Here is an 8,224-nt window from a genome sequence, read left to right as displayed (position 1 = left end):
AAGGGGACTTAGTCTGACAGACAGTGGAACCTTCATCCCTACTGCAACTTACCCCAGGTCCTACCCCTACCATGCCAGGAAACCAGACCTTTCCAATGAACGACAGCCTGGAGGGAGAGGGTGGGATTCCGCCCTCTCCCTGGAGTACAATTGTATTAAGTGGCTCCCCTGTGCTATCTGATGGAATGTTATAAGACAGTGAAGGTGTTGGGTTATGTGAGTGTCTTTGTAAGCTTACACATGATTAGATGATAAAGCAGAAAACATTCAGGGTATCAACTTTCCAGCATCCCTACAAACACCTCAAATAAGACCTTGTTAAAGCTAGACCCTCAAGGGCACCGGGGCCTTCATCTAGCATGGCTGCAAAGAAAAGCAGCAGGATGGCAATCCCCACCCTGAAAGACACAGGATATCCTCAGCACTATGAGATGCTGAGGGAAGTATGGCACTGCCTTCCTGGTCACCGTCCCCAAGCAGCTGAGGTCACACACGTCCAATGTGCCACTCTGAGCTACATGTATGTTTCTTATCTTCATTTTTCCTTGTTTTTCCAAGATAAGACCTTGATTTGTACACCAGGCTGGCCCATCCTCTCCCAGGCGAGCATTGAGACTGCCAGCACGCTGCCATACCTGACTGCTGTTTCCTAGAAAACCCTTCAGCCTTTTGTCATATAATCAAGGTGGTTTTCTGTGTCATATTTACCCTTAACAAAGCTGTCACTTGGCAGGTGAATCATCAAGGGCGCAATGACCTGCTGAACATGCCATCTTCCACAGACCTCCTTGGATGGTTCTTGGAGTACAGGTCTCAGGGGCTTGGGTGCACTGGTAGGGTATATCCAGCCTCATGATTTTCAATCCATGCTGTGTTTTCCTTGAGTGGCGACATGTGGCTTTTCTTCATTACTTCTCAAAGATCTTGCTTCAAAGATGCTGACTTGGACGGGTACTCCAGCAAGGAGCTGCGCTCCTCTTGCTGATCCCAGGCCAGGCTAAGCGTGACCTGGGAGATGGGCTTCCTCTGAGTCACACGAACAAGGGTAACTGTGGGTCACTTATGGTGGGAGGACATTATGCCACGTGACACAAGCCAAGCAGAAGAGCAAATACTGGCTGGCTGGGGTGCAATGCAGTTGATGGGGCGCTTGCCTAGCACGCGCAGGGTCCTGGGTTTTACCTCCAACGCTACTTAAACAAGGCACAGAGATGCATGCCTATAACCCAGCACAGTGGAGCTGGGGGCAGGAGGATTAAAAGTCCAAGTCATCATGCTCTGCTAAGGGAGTAAGGTCAGCGTGGGCTACAAGACCTTGTTTAGAAAAAGGCAGCAAAGAAAACTGAATACTATACCATTGCAGTGATTCAAGTACTGAGAACAGGTGAATTCACAAAAATAGGAGAGCAAGGACTTTGAGGGCTGGGGAGGGGCTGTGAGGGCTGGGGAGGGGCTGTGAGGGCTGGGGAGGGGCTGTGAGGGCTGGGGAGGGGCTGTGAGGGCTGGGGAGGGGCTGTGAGGGCTGGGGAGGGGCTGTGAGGGCTGGGACTGTGAGGGCTGGGAGGGGCTGGGAGGGTTGTGGGGGTTGTGAGGGGGGATATTATTTTATGGAAACACTTTCAGTTAGGTATGATGAAGAGCCCTGGTGACAAGAGGTGGCACTGGCATAGCCGTGTGAGCATGTGGAGCGAATGCTGCAGACCTGAACCAAAAATATAGACGTTAGGTCTATATTATCAGAAAATTAAAGTATTTCGGCTAAAGACGGGAATAGACCGTCTGTGAGGTTTAAATGGCAGACATTAACATCGCAGAAAAGAACCTGAAACACTGAGTCAGCAGCCACCAGGGACCGCAGGACAGGAAAGCAAAACTACTATTTCCTGGAACTTGTGAAAAGAATCGGTAAATTTAGATGTTAAAGTATTTCCTCTCTGTTAAAGAATGGAAGGACAGCACCATCTGTCAAGAACTCTGGTGTCTGAGAGAACAGTAAGGTCAGGCCCCACGTGGCCCTGCACAATGCCCCACTGTCCCCTGCTCTTTACCACGCCTTTATTTTAGGGCAGCTCCCTAGTAAAATTGGTTTTACTTTTTATAAAAGATAAAATATTAATGTAGGAAACTTCCCTGATGTATAAAGACATATGGAAGCAAAGAATATTTTTCTAGAGAGTTGACTGTCCAGTATAAATCCACTGATAAGGGTTTTCCAAACCCCTTGCTGTGCGAGTGGATGTAGACATGTACAGTAGGTAGAGTGATGAGGGCAGAAGTGAGCGCAAGAGAAAGAATATGAGAGAGGGGGGGAGGGAGAGGGAGATGGTAGATAATAAATAGATGATAAATAGATAAATGATAATAGAAGATAGATAGATAGATAGATAGATAGATAGATAGATGGATAGATAGACAACAGATTGATTGATTGATTGATTGATTGATAGATGATAGAGATACTAATTTTCTGCATTTAAAAATCAGATTACATTTGCCTTTAGCTTAGCATGGCGAATGGCCATGCCCTGTTCTATGTACATAACTGTCCCAAAAACTACTCACTGTCCCATTGTGTAAATAAACCATAATTCATTGACCAGTCCTTGACTATCAGACAATGTAGTTCTTTCTGGTTTTTCCTACAATAAACATTCTGATCATCCTTGCCATGTGACCTCACAAGCGTGTCCAGGTGTTTCCTGCAATCAATCTCTAGAGTCTGTGTCACCGCGTGTGCATGCTGTTTGTGTCACTGCGTGGGCATGCTCTGTCTGGAGACAGCTGTGCTCTGAACATCTGTGTTTCTCCCAGATTTGATAAGACAGCAGAAGCTGACCCCCAAAGTGAAGTCATGCAGATGTGGAGCCTTCAAGGCGTGATTGGGTCACCAAGAGCCCCATCCTAGGACCAGAACCTATAAAAGAGGCCTGAGAGGACACTGGTGCTTATTCCACCCATGTGAAGACAGGAAAGACACTGTGTCAGGATTGACTGGGGTGATGTTTTCATGATCTGTGACTGTACCAAAAAGCATACAGCCACCCCTTTAAAAAGGAATGCAAGGCCGGGCGGTGGTGGCGCACGCCTTTAATCCCAGCAGAGGCAGGCAGATCTCTGAGTTCGAGGCCAGCCTGGTCTACAAGAGCTAGCTCCAGGACAGGCTCTAGAAACTACAGGGAAACCCTGTCTCGAAAAACCAAAAAAAAAAAAAAAAAAAAAGGAATGCAAGTTGATAGTTAAAAAAAAAAAGACTTCAAGGCAAGGAAAATGGCTGAGGGCAAAGACACTAAAGTGTGATGACTCTGACTCAGGGCAAGCTCACTGGGAAGCTGTACCAACCATCAACATGTACACACCTAACAATATTACTTCAAGACACAGAAGCAACAGGAGGGAGGTGGGAGGGAGGCACATCCTAAACCTGTGCCTGGAGAGCTCGCTGCTTCTCACTCCTTAACTGATAAAAGCAGCACACAAGAAATCAGCGGCATCTCGGTTACCATTCTGTTGCTGTGAGAAAGACACTGTGGCCAAGGCAACTTACTAAAGAAAGCACTTGTTTGGACTTGTGGCTCCGTAGAGTTAGAGTCCCTGATGTTGGATCAAAGACATAGCAGCAGGAACAGCTGAAAGTTCACATCTCAACCACAAACAAGAGGCCAGGAGTGCGCTGGGGATGGTCTAAGGCTTTTGAAACCTCCAATGCCACCCCCAGTGACACACCTCCTCCAACAAGGCCATGCTTTTTAATCCTTCCTAAACAGTCCTGAAAACTGGGGACTAAGCATTCAAACATGTGAGCTCCTAGAGGCCATTCGCAGTCAGAGCAGCACAGGTGGGGGGACACGGGAGACCTGAACAGCACTCGCTACTGGGCCCAATTATCTTGTGAAGAGTGTTCCACCCAACAAAGGCAATTCCTTTCCAAATTTATTGGATTTTCTAAAGACAGACCTTGTCCTGAGTCACATGATTAAATTTTAACAAATTTAAAAATAACTGCAGGCCTGAGGACCCCACCACTTTAGAGGTAGAGGCAGGAGGATCAAGGTTTCAAAGTCATCCCCAGCCTACATAACAAAGTTGAGGCTACATGGGGGTCAATCTCAAAAAAACAAACAAACAAAAGAAATACTGAAATCATTTGGTGTGTGTCCTCTAAGCAAAATTTATGGGGATTAAATTAGAATCAATGACAAAAAGATATTTAGAAAAATCCCCTAAATATTTGGAAATTAAGCAACATACTTCTAAATAATCCCTGAGCCAAAAAGTCAGTCACATGGGGAAACTATAAAATGTTTTGAGTGGAATGAAAATGAAAACATAACTTATCAAACGTGTGGGCCTCAAGGAAACCGGCACTGATAGGGAAGTTGACAGCAGCAAAGGCTTGTGTTGGGAAAGGAGACCGTTTTCAAATAAACGCCTAAACTAACCCCTTCAGAAACTACAAAAAAAGCACAAGTCAAACTCAATGGAAGCAAAGTAAGGGGGGGATTAAAAGATAAATAGACAAAACTAGAAACATTAAAAAAAAAATCCCTGACACCAAAGGGATGATTGTTTTCTGTTTGTGCTGCCTGAGGTTAAACACAGGGTATTAGGTGTGTGAGGAAGAGTCCACCACCGAGTCACAGCTCCAGCCCTAGGAGCCCACGCTTTACAGTATATCCAGCCTGGTGTGTGGTGTGCTTTTAATCCCAGCACTCCAGAGGCAGAAACAAGTGGGTCCCTATGACTCTGAGGCCAGCTTGGTCTACACAGTGACTTCCCGGCCAGCCAGGAGGAAGTACATCAAGGGAACCTGTCTTAAAGGAAAAAAAAAAGAGAAAAGAAAAGAGAGAGAGAAATAAAGGAAGGAAGGAAGGAAGGAAGGAAGGAAGGAAGGAAGGAAGGAAGGGAGAAAGAAAGAGAAAACTTTAAAACTTATGACCAGATTGAGGGGAAAGAAAATAAATAGGTCAGAAATCACCAAAATGAGAGCTGTCATATATGCCCAGAGGCAGGAGACAGGAATGTTGCTGACAGTTCTATGGTACATATAACAACTTAGGTGAAACTGAGCTATTTTGTTGTTTTGTTTTGTTTTGTTTTGTTTTGTTTTCCAATATAGGGTTTCTTTGAGTAGCCCTGGCTGGAAATTGAGTTATTTCTATTCATAGACTAGCACTACTCAAGATGAAGTAGATTACCTAAGTAGTATTGTTTCTACTAAATGAATCCAATAGATTCGATTTTTAAATCCTCCAGAAAGGAAATCCCAGGGCCTTAGAGAGGTAGCTCAGTGTTTAAGAGCACAGAGCACGGTTGCTACTATTCCAGAGGACCTAGGTCAGATTCCCAGCACCCATTTGACAGCTCACAACTATAACTCCAGCTCCAGGGGATCTGACTACCCTCTTCTGGCCTCTGTGGGCACTGTGCGTGCACATGTACACACACACAAATAAACATTTTTTAAGTATTTAAAAAATAAAAAGGAAACCTCAGGCCCCAATGTACTTTATTTGAAAATCCTACCAAACAATAGAAGAACGAATTAATCTTTCATTATCTCTTCTAAGAAAACAAGAGGAAGGAGCATGCCCCCAAGTCAGTCTATGCATGGCAGACCACTGGGGAACCTCCCTGTGTGCCTCAGCTTTCTGCCACTTAGCTACATGTTCTGCTTGTGGTGGGGCCAGAAGCCATGGACCATGGGTCTGGATGGGAAGCTGCTCATCCCATAGCCACCAGGAAGCCATGAGAAGGATGAGAGGCCACGGCCACGGACAGGATACTCCCTTAAAGACACGCCTCCACTGACACGCTTCCTCCAGAGGCCCCACCTTCTGGGCCCCCATCTAGCTATGAATTCACCAATGGGTTAATCCATTAATGAGGCTGACGTCCTCAGGAGCCAACCACGCTTGATGATACTCCTAACTGGACACCACACCTTTAGCACATGAGCCTTCAGGAACATTTCATCCCACCACAACACTTACGAGCATGGACACAGAAGTCCTCAAAATACTAGAGGCAGCAGTAGTTCAGAGCTAACAGCAGGGTGGCACTGAGTACTGGGAGCAGCAACTGAGTCAAATTAGAAAATCTTCAGTTGGGTGGTGCTTCAGGCCTGGAGTCCCAGCTCTGAGGAAGATAGAGGAAGAGGCCTTCAAGGACACCCTCAGTTACATAGGGAGTTTGCGGCCAACCTGGCCTGTGTGACCCTGTTTCAAAAAAAAAAAAAAAAAATAGAAACAGGCTTGGCAGAGGGCTCTGGCAGAGGGCCCTGGCAGTACAAGCCTGAGGACCTGAGTTCTTTCTCCAGCTCCCTGGGAAAAAGACAGTGTGACCCCAATGCTTGGGAGACAGGGCGATCCCAGGGACTCACTGACCAGCCGGTCTCACCAAATCAGTGAGCTCCAGGTTCAGTGAGGGATCTTGTCTCAAATATTCAAGGTAGAATCAGGTGTGGTGGTGCACGCCTTTAATCCCAGCCCTTGGGAGGTAGAAGCGGATGGATCTCTATGAGTTCGAAGTCAGCCTGGTCCGTGAGTTCCAGGACAGCCAGGCTACGTGGTGAGACTGTGTCTCAAAAGGAAGATAGTGAGCAACTGAAGACTCCTGATGTCAACCTCTGACCTCCACACTCATGTGCACATACGCGTGAGTGTGTACACACAGAAATGAAAGCCAGCTGTGGGGATTCAGCCCTGTAACCCAAGAAGCTAAGACAGAAGGCTTACCGTGGGTTTGAGGCCAGCCTGCGCTACATCGTAAGTTCTAAGCCAGTCTAGGCTACAGAGTAAAACTCAGGACAGACAGAGACTGAGGCAGGATGACGATAGGGTCAATGCCAGCCTGGGATACACAGAGAAAGTTGTCTCAAAACTCACAAGGGAAGAAAAGGAATTTAAGAGAGACAAGAGAGGGAAGCACACATTGTCTCTGTAGATGCAGGAAACACATTGGACTAAATTTAACAACTACCCATCAATGTAAATACAGTCTCAGCAAACTAAGAACATAAGGAGATTTCTTCTTTTTATTTTTATATGTATTGGTGTTTTGCCTGCATATATGTGTGAGGGTGTCAGATTCCCTGGAACTAGAATTAGAGGCAGGTATGGACTGCCATGTCGGTGCTAGGAATTGAACCTGGTTCTCTGGAAGAGCACCCGGTGCTCTTAACCACTGAGTCACCTCTCCAGCCTCATAGGGAGACTTTTTCCCCTTGGACAAACTGCTTATTAACTTTTGCATTAGTGTGAATATCTTTTACTACACCCAAGGAAACTAGGATTCAGGGAGGTGGCAAAGCGGCAATGGAGTTTGGGTATCTGGTCTCCCAAAAGTACCTGCCACTCTACCGCTGATTCTTGAATGGTTTCAGACTAGATTGACCCTCCACTGAAACCATTCCATTCCATAGCCAAAGCAAGAGCATTAGCAGCATCAACGTAGCCATGGACATATGAACTCCCAGAGACTCCAGTACCATCATCCCCACCCCCAAGGGAACTGAGTACACCTGCCCTCCTCCTTGAGGGTCCCAGCCATTGGATCTTCTCTGTATCATATAGCACATCTCCCTAAAGAGACTGGCTAGTGGAGGCTTATTCGGTTCAATACTGTGGAAACCAGGCTGGCGACAGCATCAGCTACTGCTTGGGTATCGATTGCTGAGCCTGAGTGGCAACAGAAGACATAACCATGGATAAGGGTCAACTTTACCGCCACTCCATTGACAATGTAGGACCCAGCGGTTGTTCTGCAGTCTGCTCCTAGGACCACGCCCCCATCAAATCGCACGGCCATGATCGTGGTTCCTATGGAGACTTCCCAGCTTTTCTGGGGTGAGAGCCTCCAGCCAAGACGCCAGTGCAGATCCCCCTCCACGAACAGCTGAGGTGCCTGCCATCTTCCTCTTCTACTGCTGCCACAAAACAACCCATAAGGAGACTTCTTAATGAGGAGAGAATATTTCCTCAAAACCTACTGCTTAGTGCTGAAGGACCAAGTGCTTTTGCACTATGTTCAACACCGAGGCAAGGATGTCCCCCTCGTCTGAGAGATCTGAAGACATATGTGCACCCCAAAACCTGTGCACAATGCTTAGGACAGCTTTACTAATAACGATCAAAAGTCAGAAACAACCAAATGTTACTCAGTAGGAGAAAAGATAAAGAAAGTGGCATTGTTTGCAACGGAGCACTACACAGTGATAAAAAGGCAC

At 46.5% G+C, this 8,224-nt stretch overlaps 1 pseudogene; it reads right to left on the bottom strand.

The window, feature by feature from the left end:
* Positions 1 to 7,291: 7,291 nt before the first annotated feature.
* On the bottom strand, positions 7,292 to 7,909 carry LOC119802325 (annotated as a pseudogene).
* Between the last annotated feature and the right edge of the window lie 315 nt (positions 7,910 to 8,224).

This window comes from Arvicola amphibius, chromosome 15 (assembly GCF_903992535.2).
Source record: "Arvicola amphibius chromosome 15, mArvAmp1.2, whole genome shotgun sequence".
In the NCBI taxonomy this organism is placed as follows: Eukaryota; Metazoa; Chordata; class Mammalia; order Rodentia; family Cricetidae; genus Arvicola; species Arvicola amphibius.
Note: the sequence above shows the minus strand (reverse complement) of the source record. Positions and strands in the feature narration are given on the sequence as shown.